The 19,884-nt window shown below is 46.6% G+C and overlaps 1 protein-coding gene across 7 annotated transcripts in view; it reads left to right on the top strand.

Moving 5' to 3' along the window:
• The window catches only part of LOC105180676 (protein artichoke), a 150,620-nt gene that overhangs the window by 99,221 nt on the left and 31,515 nt on the right, over positions 1 to 19,884 (top strand). The window contains exon 1 of one of the 7 annotated variants that reach the window (XM_011136882.3): positions 17,719 to 17,772. The exons of the other annotated variants lie outside the window; for them this stretch is intronic. The gene's annotated coding sequence lies outside the window, so the exon portion shown is untranslated. Of the gene's footprint in view, positions 1 to 17,718; positions 17,773 to 19,884 lie in introns of those variants that run through there. 7 annotated transcript variants of the gene reach the window in all.

The raw sequence follows: 19,884 nt of genomic DNA, 5'->3' as shown, positions 1-19,884 counted from the left end.
TCCGCACTTAATGTCGACGACCGTCTCAAATTTCGAGCTCACGCTTGCTCGCTCGCTCGCATTTCTCGCGAGCTTCGCGAGCCTCGACCGCGGTATTGAGTTCGTGAATCGTTTCCGCTCGCGGGAAATGCCACGTCTCGATATATTTTCCCGGCTAGTCATTGTCCGAGTTGAGCAACCGAACGAACGAACGAACGAACGAGCGAACGAACGAACGAACGAACGAACTAGTATCCTGGTTACGGTCGGTCATGTCTGCTTGTTTGAGAAGTCCAGCAAGTCGATTCCTTTGTACGAAATAGCAAGAATCGGGATATTTCATGGGGGAAGTCTCTCGATAATACCGCGAGTAGATGCGCCTTACGTTCTGACGATACTCGCAGAAATGGAGAATACGTACACATGTCTCGCGACGACTCCGAACGGACGAACAAAGCGCGGCGGGGGAGGGTGAGGGATTGCCTACATAAAATAAAATCTCCTGATAAAAGCGCTTTCTTGCTATCAGATGGCAATAAAATACTAAATTCCAACACTAGTCGATCTGACTGCATCACCGCGACTCTCTCACGTCGATCCTCCTGCCAATTATAGGAAATTTCCTTTTCATTCTCTCTCTCTCTCTCTCTCTCTCTCTCTCTCTCTCTCTCTCTCTCTCTCTCTCTCTTTCTCTCTCTCTCTCTTCTTCCGATAACACGTTACGCATTGTTAACACGTGTGTGTTAACACATTGTTATGCACTAACGAGGAGCAAGAAAGTGGTACGTGGACAAAGTTAACTTGAACGCGACGCGCGCTTCGGTAACGGTCTCGTCGCCCGTATCATCCCGCCGAGCAGGATCTTTCCCTCCGCGGATCGTCGAGCAAGATTCCTATGTCGAAAGTTTATAACGCTCGTGTAAAACAGACGAGCACATGTTGACGAGCAACATTCCCCGCGCTCGAATCCGACCGCTACGTTTCCGCCGGAGCGATGAAGGGGCGCTCTTGCAGTTGCCGCGAGTTGCGTATCGTTACAGCCGAACTATCCGAGAAAGAGAGAGAGAGAGAGAGAGAGAGAGAGAGAGAGAGAGAGAGAGAGAGAGAGAGAGAAAGACAGCAGCCCGCTACCGTGGATTCCGATCTGACATTACGTACGGAGAGACGTCTCACGTAACGACGACATAAAAGTCCCACGCGTGGGCGACCTCAGCTCGTGAAGGGCGACGACTACGAACGCGCTCGAGGCGATGACAAGCACGACGTCTATTCTTCGTGCGTCGCGCGCGGCGAGCTTTAGAATTTTCGCGAGATCATACCCACCCCCGCTGACAGACGAATAGGCGGATTATTAAGATATCGAAAAGCCTGTCTCCGATCGAGTCAAGAGAGCGTCGGAGGAGGCCGAGAGAGAAGAAAATCGGTGACGGCGTCGAGGGGCAGGGGAGGAGGGGAGCTGGGACGGGGAAGGTCGGGGAAGTTCAATAAATTTTCAATGCCTGGCAACTGGCGGATAGAGCTCGGTCGGATCTTCTCGCGGCGCCGCCGCCGGATGGAACTAGTAACCCCAAGGAGCCGAAGAAACGGACTCACCCCTGATTACCATCGTATTAGGTTTTCGATGAGACACCCTCCCCCTCCCCCCCTCCTTCGCTCTTTCTCAACCGCATCTGCTCTCGGGAAATTCCTACCTTCGGCTGTGTGTACGTCGTAATGAAACCCTCCTTTGCGCGCGACGCACAGGCGCGCTCATGTCCTCCGACAGATCTCGGTCTCCCCCCCTCCCCCCCGACAAAATATTCCATCTTCGACCTCCGCTGTTTCTCTCGCCTCGACGACGCGCGAGAGATCCCTCGCGGAGGAGGCGGAGGCACAGAGAGATAGAGAAAAGTTATGAAGCTCGAATATACACGGCGAATGCGTCACGCGCTCAGGATAATCGCGGTAATCGAAGGGCGAAGGAGAAGGGAGGCGAACGCGGGGGCGGATGATGAGCGCGCGGAAGCACCCGGAGTTCTGCACAGCTCGCGCGCTTTACGCGAGGCGATGCGGGCCAATGCGGGACCGAGGCGGCGAACGACGGATGGGGCTTCTCCAAGAGTATCAGAGGCGTAGACGCGCGCGACATAAAGTGGCCGCGCATATAAGGAAAGCTCACCGTGTGTGCGGCGGGGCACTATTTTTCGGATTAGATCTCGCGCCGCCGTCGCACCGTCAGATTGGATCTCGCGCGACAGTAAAATTCCGAGCGAGGAACGTGAGTAGACGTCTAGCGCCTCGCGAAACGTGACACCGTACGTTTACCTACGTCTAAAGAGCCCGATAGAAGGCATTTCAGACGTCGTCTCGTGTGAGCAAAGGCAGCAGCCTGCTTTGCCTTGCTGGAGGAAAAAATGGGATAGAGAAAGAGAGAGAGAGAGAAAGCCGCTTCTCTACGAAGGATCAAGCGGGTTATAGGATCGGATGTCGCGCGAGTTATATATTTTTCGATCGTGCGCTCGCGAGTTAATTCCGCTCGCGCGCGCGCGCGCGCCGAATCTATTTAATGTGTGTGTAAAGGAAATTATCCGTCACTCGGGCCAGCGAAGTTACGGCAGCGACGGATACAACGGAGAGGATGCGGGGGCCGCTAATTGTGTCGCGATAAGGACGACGAGTGAGAGCGCTGCAAATGGGAAAACGGACGAGATTGAACGACGCGCGGTCGAAGAGTAGCTCCGCGGGGTCGATGACGAATGTCTCTCGGCGCGCTTCTAGAGGATTTACCTCCTGCGAGAGAAAGAGAAGGAGGGGGGGAGGAGAGAGAGAGAGAGAGAGAGAGAGAGAGAGAGAGAGAGAACGCTCGCACATTTTCGCCTATGCACGAAGCATGGCGCGTAGGTGTAACAAGCTTTTCAGTGTTTCCCAGATTTGGCATGCAGATGCTTTTTAATTTATGATACTCGAACGCGTCTCGGCCGAGGATTTATATCGCTCACGGCGCCGTTGCCAAGCGGGAATATAAACGACGAGCGGAGCGCCCCGGGGACCGTCGGGACATCACGTGCGAATTTGCGAAGATAACTTTCGTCCGACGTTTGCATTATACCCTCGCACGAGACGCGCGTCCCTCTCCCTCTCTCGAGCAAGAGGAAGAGAGGGAGCAAAAAGGCGAGCGTGTTCCCCGTGCGGCGCGACCGTAAAAATCTCGGTCTCACTTTTATCGATCCGCTAACCAATCGACCCTGCCTGCGACGGACTACGACCGCGAGGTCCCAGGAGGCTCGAGCGCGATTGGCAGATCCAATTGAAGCTTCGCGACGAGCCGCAACCGCGGTAACAATTATTCCTATAGGCGATCGGTTACGGTCGCGCCTGTTACGCTCCTTTTCTATTTACGGCAGCTCTCACCGAGAGCCCTCCCCGTGCCCGCGAGAACGCGCTCGCGTGCTGCAGCTTCCGGCTGCTCGCAGGCGGACACATCGATCAGCGCGAATAATAACGCAGCCGGCCGAATTCTTGCGTTCGTCGAATACGCACCGTGTGAAAATTACCGTAACGCGCGCGCTAGTCGCTTCCATCCTCGTCGAAGATGCGTAATAAAGACCGACTCTTCACGTTTCCTACTTCCGGCCGCGATGCGGTACCCGAAGCTCTCTCGCGAAAATCCTGCCTTACGAGCGAGAGATCCCGCGCGTCATCCGCGCTCGAAATGACGCTGATCGAAGCCGCCCGCCTGCGTGCGCGAAGAAACCGAGAAATACCGACGACACTCTCTCGCGTGGACTGTTGAACTAAAAATTTCGAGATGAATCGAAAATCGAAGCACCGGGCGAACGCAGAGGGATTCGCGCGCGCGAGCGCGCGAGCGGGGCAGGGAGCCGAGCGTTAAACCGATGAAATATAGACGAGGCCGGGTTGTCACATGCCATACGGAAGGCCAGGAACTACACACCGCACTGATCAAACACACAGCAGCAGCCGTAGCAACGGGGGTGATCGTATTACCGCAACGTTATTCTACCGTGTATCCGCGTGCGCGCAGCGAGTTATATATATTATAAATGGCCGACTCGCGCGCGCAACGCCAGCGCCAGCCTCGCGGCCCCGATTCGACGCGTAAGAAGCGGCGGAGAGTCCCCAACAGTCGGCGAGCACGACGTGAGGGAGTGTGCGAGTGAGCGAGAGGTGAGGGAGGAATGAGAGAGAGAGAGAGAGAGAGAGAGAGAGAGAGAATGCATCGGAGGGTGCTCAGGCTCGTTCACGGTTCTTCAAGTTCTCCGGCGCGACCGAAATTCCGCGGCCGACTCGCGCGAGTGAACTCGGCAAGAAGCGGTCGGCTCACACGCGAAGGCTTCCCGTTACAGCGCAGCCGTGACGTAACGAAGCCGCACAGCGTCACTTCGTTTTGACGTTCATCGAATTTCAATGAAGCGCCCGGTCCGATACGCCGCGACTGAAAAGCTCGGGAACTCTCGTTCGAACGTGCCGCTGTCGAATATTCACGTCGCGCTCTCTTATCTCTCGCCCGCTGCACGCTCTCGCTCGCGATGGATTGGCGTCATAACCGCGAAGCGTAAGCGCGAGAGGACGAGGCCGCGAGGAACTCGAGCGAGCCGCAGCCGTGACGACTGAGCCGATCCTTTAACTCTTTCATCGCGAGACCCTCCATTCTCTATTTTGGAAATATTCCTCCTCGTTTTCAACATTGTGCCGACACAAGGCAGTGTGTCGATAAGATCCACAGAAGTGGAGAATCTACCGCGACATGTCAGTCCGGTAAAGGTGAAAGAAGTTATAGAACGACCCTCAAACTAAAAAAAAAAAGTAATTTCAGAACGAGTAGAGTGATCTAAATTTTAGAGAATTTTATTCTTATATATGACCTCAAGAGGATTCCTCTAAAGTTAAGAGGAAAATATTATTAAACACATTATTCTTAAAAGTAAAGGGACTACATGTTACATGTGTAATGCAAATCTTATTGATTTTAATATAGATTTCCTCTTGTACACAGATTATTTAATCTTTTTTAAAGAGGATCATTATTTATTTTTACTGTACTTTATTCTTACTGGTTATACCAGTTAATTTGAAAAAATTATTATAATGTATAAGCGAAAAGTAAAAGTATATGTAGACGTACTTCTGGCTCCAGTTCTACAATAAGTAAGCACGAATAAAATAAGGTCATCATAACAAATAAATTTTCAATCAGTTTTGTTATAGACTTCATAGCTACAAAAATGTTCATTATAACTAATTGTACGAAACATAGTTAAAAGAATATATTATTCAACTTCTTGCAATAGATTATAAACTCTATTTGACCAAATATGGGTAAATTATCTTCGTTAATGTTACAACAACACACCGTATCTTTTTTATAAAAAGCGTTCCAAATATTTTGACCATGAGCATATAATTATTTTTTCCTCCATGTTTGGAGGTAGAGCATGAGACTAAACAAAAGAAATTGACGTTCAAATTAACACATTCCTCTTCATATGAGAGGAAAATTAATTGATATGAGAGGAAATCCTTTTGAAATAAGAGGAAAACAGTTAGAATAATATCTAATAAATTTTAAATGAATGGTTCGCTTTAATCGCGCTTTATCGAAAGGAGAATCCTTTTTCTGCAAAAGGCTGCGCTTAACGTATGAAGCAATGGGAAAAATCACTTTACAAATAGAATACTTTTCTTCCGTGCCAATGCTAAATAATACATATACAGTCTGCTCAACAAGAAAGCGTTGATGAGAAGAAAATCTGAAAAGAATAAAGGATAAAATCAAGTGGGTTTTTTAAACGAAAATAGAAGATTTTTAGTAATGCGCAATTATCTAATATTTGATCCAGTCGCTTCCATTATCAATTATCGCTTGGCACCGTTTTTGCATAGTTTTGACCAGATTTTCGGCGTATTCTGGTAAAGAACGCCATATTGTTTTTATTTTTATGCACAGTTGCTTAAAAATGAAGACACGCTTTCCTTTAAGTTTCATCTTAAGGTATGACCACTCATTTTCGATGGGATTTGCGTCTGCAGAGAATACCGGCCAATCCATCATAGTTATGCCATTTTCGAGCTTTTCTGACAGCAGTGGTTTCTTCATGGTGGACCGAAATATGGTGACGCCACATCATTTTCTTGCAGGTGGCTTCTGATGGTATTAAGTGAGATATGTTAACCTTTTCGGCGGAGTTTTATTTGGACCTAACGCAAGATAAGACTGGGATTCGTCTGAAAGAGACACAAGATCGCTTTGTTCTCTTTCGGAATCGTTGCATGAGACAGCTCCCTTTCTGGCAGGTCGTCAACTTTTCCAGCGGTTTTGAATCTATTTACTCACTTCCTTACGAAAGCCTCTGACTTTTTAACTGCTGTAGCAGTTGTCGCGATTGTTAATTTTGGTCCTTTAGAATGGTTAATAAGACAAACCGCCTCCTAACGCTTCAAATATTTTACACTCATTTTCAAAAATAATGTTTACTTTTAATGACTACTCAATGCAACTTTTTAATGTACACTGCGCAAAAGAAAATACATTCAAGATTCAAACGGTAACAAGCGATAGATAGTGTTACTACGATTTTCTACAAAAATATCACCTGTATCACCTTTCTTGCTGAACCGACTGTATATCTCCCTGAAGGAATTTTCAACCTCTTATAGAACGCGCGCGTCCCATTAGTAACGAATGAGTTAACGAGCGCGAGACGCGATAATAATCGCACGCGCGAGCCCGGAGATACACGCGAGGTACACGCAACCCTCATCTACCAGCGGCTCACCCCGAGGGAGATGCCCCGAGGGCGTTGCCGATCATGCAGTGGCCTCGCGTGCGTGATCCTTATTAATGCAGCCGTGAGATTGATTTAGCGATCGCTCTTGAGACGTCAATTCGCTGCCTCGGCGACGCGCCGGACGGCGGGCGGCGTGTTGGCTTCCGCACGCAGAACCGACTCGTCCTCGCGTGCCCGATGTATCCATTGTTGCGCGCTGACACGATCTGCGCTGGCGCGCGCGCGTGTCGCAAATTGCAATACATCAGTGCGGATATGCGACACATACGTCGAACCGGAGGGCGTTAGGAGAGCGACCGCGCGGCCCGTCACTTGCGAGACGATGTAATTTCGGTATGAGCTACTGCTATGCCGCCGTCGCTTTCCCTCTCTCTCTTCCACCCCCTTTCTCTCTCTCTCTCTCTCTCTCGCTTTTTCTTTCTATAACGCCCAGCAGCGTTGTTTGACAAGTGATGAGGCTCCATTCGGCGGACTGTCAGATGCGTTTTTATTCGGGGAAATGAAAGTACGCTCCGCTCTCTTTCCTTCTCCTTCTTCCCCCCCCCCTCTCTCTCTCTCTCTCTATTTTGCGGGTTCTCCTCGCGATCGAGCGTTAATTATGAATGTCATAGATTTTAGACTGGAATCGCCGGGCCGAGCGCTGGTGGCCGAACAGCTGGAGCCATCCGGTTCGCAAAATCGGCGAACGGAAGGTCGGAAAGGGGGACACTTCGCTTTCAATTATCCCTCGCTGACCTTCGACAGCCGGAGGATGCGATGCGTTAGCGCGCGGCAACACTTTGATGAATAAATTCACGGCCGATGTAACGCGCGATGTCCGTCTCGATCCCCTTATTTCCTGTCGGTTCCGTTCGCGTAAACGAGTATCTAATAATCGTCAAACGATATTACGGGCAGAGGCGCGAGGCCGCAATACAGCCGTGCTGATTGAATTATAAAACGGAGCGCGGTGCAACTTTTATCGGGACTTAAATTGCTAAAGAGCGCAGCGGGGCTGAATAATACACCGCGCGTGAGCAACAGCTCGTAAAATTATCGCGAGCAATGTTTGCGGGAAATGCATCATTTATTCATGAGGTGCGAGCCCCGCTTCGCGCTAGACCCATCACAAAGCTTTTGATCGCTTCTTCGTTAACGAGAAACCTAATGAGAATAACGCCGACCGGCCGTGTTAGTCCACGGCCGGGCTTTCACGCCAATCAGGCGGGCCGAAAATTTAGACGCGCGCGGATCTGCCGGCTAATTGCTCTCGCGGGTATTGCCGCGCGCGCGCGCACGCGTTATTCCAGTTAATCCGTGATTCCTATCCTTTTGTGAGATTAACGAAATTTTGCAGCGCGCCCGAAGCCAGGCGTCGGCTATCGAAATGTAATGTTTAGCAGCTTTGCCCGGAGAGCGTACGGTGTCGCGAGTGGAATGTGTTATCTATCGCGAGAAAGCATTTATATGAAAAAAAAGAAAAAAAAAAAAGAGAGAAAGAAAAGAAAAAGAGGACGCGTACGCACACCGAGAAAAAACCACCCACCCTCCTTCCTCGAGAAAATATATTATTTCTAAAAATATTTCGCAAGGCCAACTTTTTCTCATTATACGATAAGAATCGTGATTTACGACAGTTTCGGCCAACTTTTATTGCGAATTACGATTTATCTCGGCGCCATCCGCGCAATTGGTTTTATTTGCACGCGCGCGTACTGGCTGCGAAAAAAATCACCGCCATCCGCGCGGCATGCGAGGGCAAATTTGCGCTTTCACTACATTCGGGAGATGTGAATGGATGTCCATATCTCGCCAAAGAGCCAAATTTATTCGCGTCATGAAAATTATTTCACTCTCGACGTTACTGCCCCACTCGATCCATCGACGGCACCTGCGCTGCTTCAATGGAATCACTCGGTCGCGGTAAATCGAAAGATTGCACCGGGTTCTCTATTTTACCTCGTTTATCGACGTGTCGACCTTCCTTTCTCTTCCTCGTGTGTGCCCGTACACATATAGAACACACACAAGCGCGTGGACATACTTCCTCTTTTTTCTCCCTCTTTCCTCATCCTCCTCCAGAGCGCTTCCTTCGAAAACTAGCACTACCTCGCTTCCTGCTTCTCGCTCGGCGCGGAAGGATCGATCTACGTGCGTGCTTCAACACTCATCCACGCCCAACAACTCTTCCTCTCCAGGTAGTCGCTCTCTCGTTCGGGTTTTCACCGCGAACGTTGGGAATCCTCGCCACCAAAGAGAAGTGTTAATTTCTACAGATCGAGCCGCAGAAAGAGAGAGAGAGAGAGAGAGAGAGAGAGAGAGAGAGAGAGAGAGAAAGAAAGAGAGAGGGAGAAGGGTGAAAATGAGCGCTAGCGAGTTCGAGAGTGGAAGAAATTAAAGAGTCCCGGAGTTCACTGAAGCTCATAAAGTCGAACACAGGACGGAAATGCCGGGGAGAGCGGAGCAAAGTGGAGCGAGAGAGGTGAAAAGAGTGGAAAGCGAGTGGAAAAAGAGAGATTACGGGATGGAGGGCGGGGGGGCTGGACCGACACGGAGGGCGAGCAGAGAGCGTAGAGAGTGAAACTGGCTGTGACGAACGGCCGTAGACAAAGTTAATTCCTTCGCGTTTTAATTATAACGTCGATAATAATATTATACGGACTTGATACACTCGACAGTGCATGAAATCCCCGTGCCGGGGCGGCCTCTCTCTCTCTCTCTCTCTCTCTCTCTCTCTCTCTCTCTCTCTCTCTCTCTCGCGAAGTTACAACCAATGGATCGTAACCGTGAGACGCGAAGTGGGACGAACAACCGGCGGCACCGACGGGAGAACGCGGTTAATTAAAATAATATTTCCGTAACCCCCTCCCCCCTCCTTCATTCCTTATCTCCCTCTCGCTCTGTCTTTCATTCTCGCTCTGTCTCATTGCCTTCTCTCCTGCGCGCGCGCGTCATCGCCGTGAGTTGCTCACGCACGTACACGTATACGCCCGAAGACGGGGGTCATGAGGTCGCGTTGCCGATGTTGCATCGTGAAAACGCAGCCATCGCATGCATGCTTTATCTGGCGTTACACTCCCCGTGTCATTGCCCGCGGCCGCGGCGTGGCTCTCGCGTAGAGAGCGCGCGCGCTATCCGTAAATGATCCGTTCAAAATTTCACAACGTCAGCGGCTTTTTCAGCCGCGGTCCTCGTGTGCGCGCGCGCGCGCGTGTGTGTGTGTGTGTATGTGTCCGTTCTGCGGTTATCGAGCGTCATCGCAATGAAAGAATAAATGCGCACGCGAGGCTGAGAAAGTAATCGCGACGTGACGCGCAGTCAATAGGATTTATTGACAACTGACGCGGTTACGGGCGGACAAGTCGGACACGCGCGGCGAAGATTGTCGCGAGGAGTGAAGATACATGGTAACTTTTATTCTTGCCGTGCCTCCTCAGTTTTCGCGGCACGCTTACGTGGAATTACATTTGACGATGTCGCGCACTCCTCGAGCGAAGTCTTGTCGGAACTACCTCGAACTATTCTTTACTATCTTCGCAAATTGCATCCGACGTTATATTCCTATCAAGAGTTGCGCACGTACTTCGCATATTGCATTATTGACTTTCCTATGAGAGGACAGAAGACGACGCAATATATACGCGCAATAAATAATATTGGAGATGCGTGCGCGTAAGAGAGATCGTCCTCGTAGAAATTACACCGCTGGAAATCACATCCGCGCGAGGAACGAGTAACGAAGATGTTGATAAACGCTTGCAGTAATATAACGAGACGTCGGCAATTATTGTCGAGACGCGCTTTTTGATTGATCTCCAATCAGCAACTTTAATACAGTTCTCCGGAGGAAAATATTCAAAAAGAGATTGTCCTGCAGAAATTGAGTTGTTTAAAAATTATACATTTTATTCGTACGAACAGCAGATAATAAAAGAATTAAACGTTTGTTTTAATATCGACAGCAATTATTGACGAAACGCGCTTGTTGATTAATTTCCGATCGGCAGAACTTTAACACAATTCTCTGAGGAAAAGCCCCTTTAAAGGGATTATCCTCGAGAAATTACATCACTCGGAAATCATACGTTTTATTCGTGCGGAGAACAGGTGATAAAAAATCCGACAAACGTTTGTCGGATTAATATCGAGACGTCAGCAATTATCGACGAAAGGTGCCTTTATATTGATTTCCAATTAACACGAGACTCTCAAATATTTAAACGACGGAACAATTTTGTTCTTTCTTCAATTCACCCGAACCAAAATAAAAATTACACTTCTAATTGAAATTTATGTTCCGCCGGAGAGGCAGTCTTGAAAGTCTTTGACGTATCATCAAATTAATCGATACAGAGAAACGACCGTCCTCTCATCGAACGAGAAACATCGGAAGCTCAACTTTTCAATACAATTCACTCGACGTCGCTGCGACTTTTCTTCAACAAGATGGCGGCTAATTCTTTGACAAAGACGAAGGCCCGGCGACATGCGAACGTTGCACGACGCTCTCTCTTTCTTCCTCTTTCTCTCTCTCTCTCTCTCTCTCTCTCTCTCTCTCTCTCACTCTCTTAGCCGAGCGTACCGGCGTTCTCGAAGAAGAGGTGCGAAGGTTACTATGTATCACACGCGCGCTACCGATCGGTCTTCCAAGGCGGACGATGCCGCCGCACTCCATCCCTAAAAAATACACTTTCGCATCCTGACAAAAAAAATCGACGCACGAACGTGAGACAAATGCCAGTCTCCTCGGCACGACGCGAAAAGAAAAAACGCGAGAAGAAGGAAAATAATTCAATTTGGCCGAGTTCGTATCGATTGCTAATCACCACTTGATGCTTACTCCACATAATTAACGCTTGTATCGACGCAATTTTTATTATGCATAACATCAAATAATCTTTTTTCTTATCCGTTCTCCTTAAGAAGGAATGCAAGAAATCTCTACGTTATCCCATTATCGGTTTGCAATTGCGATCTCCTCCGATCTTCAAAATTCTCATTTGCAAAGCTCAACTGCTAACACTTTATATAGAGCTAAAAAAATATTGAATAAATAAACTAAATGCTAAAGTCAAAATGATTTACCAGCTACATATGCGCCAAATAAAGAACAACAGAAGGATCTCTCTCATTTTCAACAGCTTTAAAAGTTACACAGCGTACTTTTAGACGGTTCTTCCGTTTCGTAGATTGCAGATATTTCCGTGTCGCTAAATTATCAAAGCGTCAATTACAGGAGTAATTAACAGACGTCAATCGGCATCGAGACGTCATGTGCTGTTTCAATAGCGCCTCTCTCTTTGAGGTTATTTAACGTTATTAATGTATACAAAGACGCTGTCGATACAGAGTGTGAGTGTGAAATGGTAATTAGCAAACGGCATAAACTGAGCGAGATTGAATAATTTCCCCTCGGGTCGGCGTTTTTCCACACTGCGCGCACTCGTCGCGTCTGGAGACTCGTGTTCACGTATACGCGTGCGACACGTAGAATAAGCGACGTATAGTTATGGAAAATTGCCGAAATGCATGTAGATATATTACGCAAGGATAGCGGGTAGAAACTCCTCTGGGACAGTCCTATTCAGGGAAATGAATCAACCGCTGCTCACCGCAGATTCCAGGACCCTCCTGACCCGGGAGACTAGAGAACCTGCCAGAGATCCCTCGCCCAAGGTTACGAGTTGAGTTCACAACGGCAGCAGCGCTAGAGAAGTAGAACTTCGATACGGCGGAAGTGGCGAGAGTGATTCGGCAAAGCAGAGCGTCCAACTCAGGATGGCCGGCTGAATCAAGAGTAGAAAGCAAAGGGAAATTGCTCTGCTAATTCTTGAGCATCCGTGAGGTGAGCTTTAACGAGACTTCGGGAGGGCCTCGTCCTCCGGCTAGCACTCCGGAGCTGTGATCTTTCCGGAGTGAACAATGTTAAATCTGCGACTGAACGCAGCGAGTTGGTCCATCGGGCTCTTTGCGGAAAACCCGCTACTGTATTGTGGAAAAGAGAAGTGCCTTAATTTAAAGGACATCTTGCGAGCGAGCAAGCTTGCTATATCGAGAAATGAAGTATCCAATACTTATATAACTGGATCAGTCGAATTACACTACAAGAAGTCTGGCCATTTTCTACGTCCAACAGAAATTATATTTGTTTCTCGGATGACGAGAATGAAAGTCGTAATGGAGTCGGGTGTAGCTCAGAAATATGGCAACTCTATACAACTATAAATGATAAAATAATTTGTCTCCAGCTGAAAGCTGGCCCGATATGCTCACCTGACTCAAGTTTGTGCTCCGACAACAAACGCTGATGACGACGAAACGTAAGCATTTTATACGGGTCTGGAGTCTACACTCCGGCATTTATTCCTAACAGGAAAATTGTCATCATAATGAACGATCTCAACTCAAAGGTCGGGTCGACAATCCACTTTCGCTATATCGTTGAGCGATTTGGCCTCGATAAACGTACCGACAGAGATTAGCGTTTGATTCAATTCCGTCCAGATAACTTGGTGAGTGTCCTATTTTCATAACACCCAAAAGATATTTTTACATGGATAACACCTGGTGGTCGTAATCATGTCGACTTTATTATTGTCAAATAATAAGTATCGATAATAATAATAAGACACCGATTTCCTAATAGCTAAAGTCCTCAAGAGAAATCGCGCCATGGAAGTTATTCACAAGATCTGTCAAGGAATCTGGGGCACGGATAGTCAGCCGGGTAGCTGCAAAAACTCGTACGTTTGCTCCCCTGCACAAAAAAGAGCCAACACATAACCGTGACAGTCACAGGTTACTTGCGCTCCTTCCACACGCCAACAAAATTATGTTGTATATCAACAGTCTCTGCTTGTTTCTCTCCTTGAAGAAGTGAACTGGAATATTCACGAAACGTCGAAAACAAATTCAAGATGGATGCGGCACAAACTCCGCGAAATCAAATCAAATATTTCTCTACGCCGCGGAAGCCTGAAACATCAGATATGTTGTACGTCATTAAAGCTCACCTGGGGAATAGTTCAGCTCCACTCCAACGATGTTCTAGTGCAAATCAAAATATACAGACCTATCCTGCCTTGTGGATTTTCGGAAAGCGTTTGACAGCATGAAATGGAAGAAACTGCACAACGTCTTATTCGAGATGGGAATTTGGTTTTCCTCATCCGACCGTTACATGAAGCTAATCCAGCCCGTCTGATCTGAAGGTCGATAAATTCCTTTACCGTTTGTAGCGGAGTGAACCAAGGCTGCGTATTTTCTCCGATGCTGTTTAATCTGTACAGCGAGCGTATTATGAAGCAGATGGATTGGAAATGCAGTGGGAAGTGTACAAGCAGGTGACACGAAACTTGTAGCATGCGGTCAGGGTGAGATTGAGGAGCTTCCACATGAACTTGAGCAAATCAGCCCACAATATGATATCATCATTAACAAGTGACAAAACCGAGGTAATGGTTATCGATCGGGAGAACAACAGACCTGACCTCGAGCGAATTAGTCGCTGTCAAGTGGTCAGTCAATTTGTATATCTCGGCGTCCTAATTGATAATACTAGCGGGTATGTAGCTGAAATTCAAGTACAAATGGCAAGAATAACGATGTTATAGCTCACCAGAGTATGGCGAGCTGGAAACATTACTAGAAAAACAAGAGCAGCACTCGTTGGTGCTTTGGTACTCTCCGTCCTTTTTATGTTTCTGCATCATCGTCAAAGAGGCTGAAAACGTAGAATCGAAGTACTTGAGTTACGTGGTTACGGCGCAGGATGTTGAGAGAGTTCCTTGGACTGCCTTGCACTTCCATACTCGATGAAATGCGTCCTCAGAAATGTCTGTCAAGTACTGTTTTTAGAATCTTATCATTTTTTCATGGTCATGCAAAACGTGGCGACAGCATAGAACGACTCGTGATTGACAAGGCAAGTCAGAGGATAGACGCTCAACGGCACGTTGGCTTGATATGCAACAAAAACACTTCCACAAATCTCAGCGAAGCTGCTCATGACATGCAAAATAAAGAGAAATGGCAAAGTATGGCAGTGTGAGCCACCAATTTAAGAGTGGGCTGATCAAAATGGATCGCAACGTATCTGTCAAGATGTTACGACTAATTGCAGGAAAAAGATATGTAGATACGGCAGCAGCAATTTTACCATATCGCTTATTTTACCATGTCGCTCGCTTGGACATTGAGGAGGATCGATAAAGCCGTCATTAGGTGTCCGTAATAGGAAAGCACACCGAGTCGATGTCGTTCGTTTCATTTACCAAAGTCATAAGCGCCGCGAGAGAAACCTGTACAATTACGTTTACTTGGCAACAAGCGCGAGACACGCCCTCTGTACGCGATCTAATATCGCATAGCTGCTAATGCATCCTGTAAACGCTATCGAAAACAACGGAACGACGCGAAGAAATATAAAGCGCGTCTCCCGATGCCAGACGGCCCCAAATCGATATTTATGCTTCTAATCATACGCTCGTATCGCTTCGTACGCTCGCCGCCTTTCACCGCGGCCTTTTTCCACGGGCTCCGCTCTTCGCGTCCCGCTTTTGGCAGCGACGCGGTCCCCGTTCCTCCGCACAGCTAGTCCTCTCTCATACCTCCCAAACGATATTTCCTTGAAAGTGCCGAGCGGCTCCTCGGCTTCTTTGTACTACGTCGTACTTTAACCCATCCGCGGGGATTCTTTGTCCTCTCACAAGAATAAAGAAGAAGAAGAGCTATTCCGAGACGCATCCGACCTACCGACAGCCACGAATGAATGCTCTCGATAGACCTTCCCCCTTAGACCCTCTCCCTCGCCCCCTTTCTTCCGTTTTTCGGCCGTCGTAATAGCGATTGCAACATGAGCACCGTTTTAATGAGACGATCGATTGATCCTCGCGCATCCTGCAGTCGTGGATTATGTCTCGCGTAATGAGCAAATGTAATTAAGCATAGGTAACGTCATTTTTGTCGAAGGCTTAATTGCCGAACGTCAGCAGTTATAACGAGTTTTCGTTCGGGAGCCGCGCGCGAGGATCTAACGAGCATCGCGAAAGCAACGCGTAGAACGCAACGAATACTAAACGTGTCGTTCGCGGTTGTAAAACTGACGCGTGTCCCGCTAATAATGGCAAACTGACAAGACCGCCATTCGTAGCTGCAAATTATCTGTAATTGATTGCATCCTCTTTTATCGAGGGTGTAATTAATTACATTGTTGTATTCGTAGGCATAGCCTCATCACAACGCGTCTATCCATTCTCCCGCCTTAATCCTTCGAGGCATAGTGGTAAGTAATACTTACCACCGATTTATTCTCACCTTTTCTTGAAATATTTCATATTTGACGAATTCTTGTCGGGTTTTTTACGTTTTTCAGCTTCTTATATGATATGGGAACATATATGAAAGGTTGAAAAGTGTTTTGCACAAGTTGTCCATTTATTATAAATAAACAGTGTGAAAAATACACATTTTTACAGAAAAAATCATTTTCCACGAACTATGAGTGAACTTTTTGCTCCAAATCAATATTTGGGGATTTTTTGGGTCGCTGATTACGAATCTGAGGTTTCAATTCCAAAATTAATTTTCCAAAATGGCGGGTTCAAGATGGCGGATCATAGAATTTTTGTTCAATCAGTTAAAATTGTACTCTGATTAGTTTTTGAGGTAGCTGATTACGAATCTGAGGTCCAAATTCCAAAATTAATTTTCCAAGATGGCGGATTCCAGATGGCGGATCATAGAATGTACATAAAATTAGCTAAAATTGTACTCTGGTTAGTTTTTGAGCTCGCTGATTACGAATCTGAGGTCCATATTCTAAAATTCATTTTCCAATGGCGGATTTCAGATTATCACGATTTTTCATATTTGTAACCGTCATCTTGGATCCGCCATCTTGAATTTCGAAAATCTGATAACGGATTCGTCATCAGCGACCCCCGAAACCCCCGTATATAAATTTTCATACGATTCAGATTTCAGATGATGATTTTCTGAAAAATACGTACCTCAAAAGGTTAATGTGCGTTCGACCGAATATGCATTTCACTAGTTCCGCGGGTGTTTAATCATCGATAGATCGATAATCAGCAAAAGTTCTCGAGCAGCCGGATCGTTTCTAATTACGCGTTTGCCATGATTTTTTTTTTATTAATCCGAAAAGCGGAAATGTGTTGAAAGAAAAACTGACGTTTTGACAGCTTGACGTTTCACGAAAGTTACTCGCTTACGCGCAACACGAATTATTAATCAGTAATTTATACCGGTTATTTATTTATTTACTTCTTAGCTTTCTGATGCACAGGGTGCCTCACGATTGATGTAAATCTCTCGTGTATGTGTGGATTAGATCGGACGAAAAACAAAAAGTTCCATTTTACAAATCACGTAACATTCGCAGCGATTTCGGCGAGTTTGTTAAAGGAGATACGCGCGATAACGCACCAATGTCCTTTAATTAATAACTACGTGATTGTTTGCGGAATGCAAGAACTTTTTTGCCCGGTTTTTTATCCGGACCTAATCTACTACAAGCATTCCTTAACAGCAAGAATCGCAATCACAGCTCATCCGTCGTACATCGCGCGAGATTATCTGCCAAGTTTCTTTAATTGACAACTCAAAATTTTACATTGTTCGCAAAATAGCGCAGGGGGATTCTTGGAGATTTCTTACTCACTTCTCCAAACCACCGATTGACTGTTGTACATTTTACGAAGCTGTCAAAATGTCAGTTCTTCTTCGAACACATTCCCGCCTTAATCAACAGTCACAAGAAACGCTACAAACGATATGGCTGGCCGAAAACTTTCACTAATTAATCGATGATAAGACATCCTGACTGTACCACAATTCTATGTTACAACGCAACACACATCTACCACGTGTCGCCATGGCAACGACAAGAGCCGCAGTACGTTTACGCTGAAGGGTGTCGTGGCTCTTTCGCGCGGTTTCCAGAGGAGGAAGGAAGAGGACCCTTTTTCTCCGGATCGAAGATGGCTTTGAGAAGTCGCACTGAACGGTCAGTGAACGACGCGCTCGAGCGAGTTCCGCTCTCGGGGACGTCACAAAAATGCGCCGATCCGCGAGCATGTCCCGAAATATCCGGGAGAATCGCCTCACGATAGCGTTATGGCGACTCGCTCTGCCGGCAACTACCCTAGCCACCTTGCCTTAACGTCGTATGTTCCCTCTCTCTCTCTCTCTCTCTCTCTCTCTCTCTCTCTCTCTCTCTCTCTCTCTCTCCCTCTCTCTCTCCTTCCCGTGAGAGAGAACCAAAGGGCAAGCACCGGCCAAGCACGGGAAGATATATAACCCGAATCCATTACGGCATCCTTTAAACTTGTGAGAATTTATCACAAACCGATAGTCATTCGACCGTGGCCTCGCTCGAGCAAGCTATCCTCGCTTCACCCGGGACTAGCATCGTCCGGTCGTCTTTTAAAGCCCACCACACTTCCTTCTCCGCCCGCTGCTCCGGGTATCACTCTCGTCTCGTTGGCGATTTTCGACAGTACGTACGAACACGCGAGTATCGCGACGCTCAGCTCGTTCGCAGGTCGAAGTTCGCCGAGGTAGGCTGAAACTACGCGGAGTCTCCGGAAGCATTCGCGCGCCAAGTTCATACGCGAGAGGCTCACTTCCCATATGACAAGTTCTTCTCGGGGAAGGGGGGGGAAGCTTGCCCCGAGGATCCCGCGGACGTTCCTCTCTGTCCTCTATCTCTATCTCAATCTTGGCTCCAGGAGTCTAATAAGACGGATTCCCCGACGCCATTGTTCGATGAACATAATCAGAAGTAGAGTTTGCTTGAGTAGCACTGCTCGGCTGGGAAGTTGGAATTGAACTCCCGCTCGAAATCGGGTTGAAAGCATGGAAATCCACGATCGATTTGATACATCTGAGATCTCACCGCGATATTTTTAAGATACACTGCGGTGTATCTTAAAGATTCTAGCCTTTTTTCAGCCTTCTAATGTAATTATTTTATATCGAGATATTTTTCCACCGTTTTGTGTTTCTGTAATATTGATATTCGACTTTCTACGACTAACGCCATTCATCACGATTCATTAGTGTGCATAACCTCGAAGATAACAGTTGATGCAATGAGCAAAAAGCTTTACATTCGGAACTGTATTCGATATGAACTCCAGCAAAGAACAGCCTTCTCCATCAGTGGCAAAACTAAACGCACTGTCGATTTAAAGTTTTTCGCCGCTCGTTGCTCGCCAACTCTTATTTTATATTAAAGTTATGAGCATCGATGAATCATAATGAATGTCGTTTTAGAAAGCTCAATACCAACCTTACAAAAACAGAAAACGGCGGGAAAATATTTCAATTTAAAATAACGGCATTAGAGAGCTGAAATTAGAGACTGAAACTTTTACATAATCTAACATTTAAGACAATCTAGTCGTTGCTTGCTTAAATATCGTACTCAAGTGGAATCGATATATCCATATATCGACTCGACTTGATATGTCTTGATTCACTAATTAGACACCGACCAGATCATCAATAATTAGTCATTACCTATCTGGCAACTTCTAGACATCCAATCGATGTATAGACACAGACTAGACGCAATATCGACAGAATGTCATGCGAATCTGTCGTCATCGATATCAATAAAGGATCAAGGTCCTTGTGAGATCGAATAGTCCAAGGAATCGTCGTCGACGTTGCCTCGCTGGTCGGTTTTCCGCGTTGCAGCGGCTTTGAGAGTCGATGCTCGATCAATTATATATTTATATTATATTAATTATTTATTTACATTATATTAATTATTATATTAATATTTATACCGTCGACAATTATATTAAAGTAAACCTACCGAATTACGCAGACTTACTTTAAGCAAAGATTAATTTTTGAGAATTTACTTTTGCAAAAAGTAAAATGGTGTTAGAGAGATAAGATTATGAATTTTATTAAAAGTTATTATTACAAGTTAGAAATAAACAGGATTATTTATTTACATAAAAAAATTAAGTGTAAACTACAAATGTCTGGAATCACACCCATTGAAATTGTAGGAAAATGTGTCCTAATTTACGCCACTGATTATGCGCCAAATGACACGCCACTCTATACATTATATCATATTATATACAAAACTATATAATTT

Source organism: Harpegnathos saltator, unplaced genomic scaffold (assembly GCF_003227715.2).
Source record: "Harpegnathos saltator strain DR-91 unplaced genomic scaffold, Hsal_v8.6 scaffold599, whole genome shotgun sequence".
Taxonomy (NCBI): Eukaryota; Metazoa; Arthropoda; class Insecta; order Hymenoptera; family Formicidae; genus Harpegnathos; species Harpegnathos saltator.
This window is presented reverse-complemented; position numbering and strand designations above follow the sequence as displayed.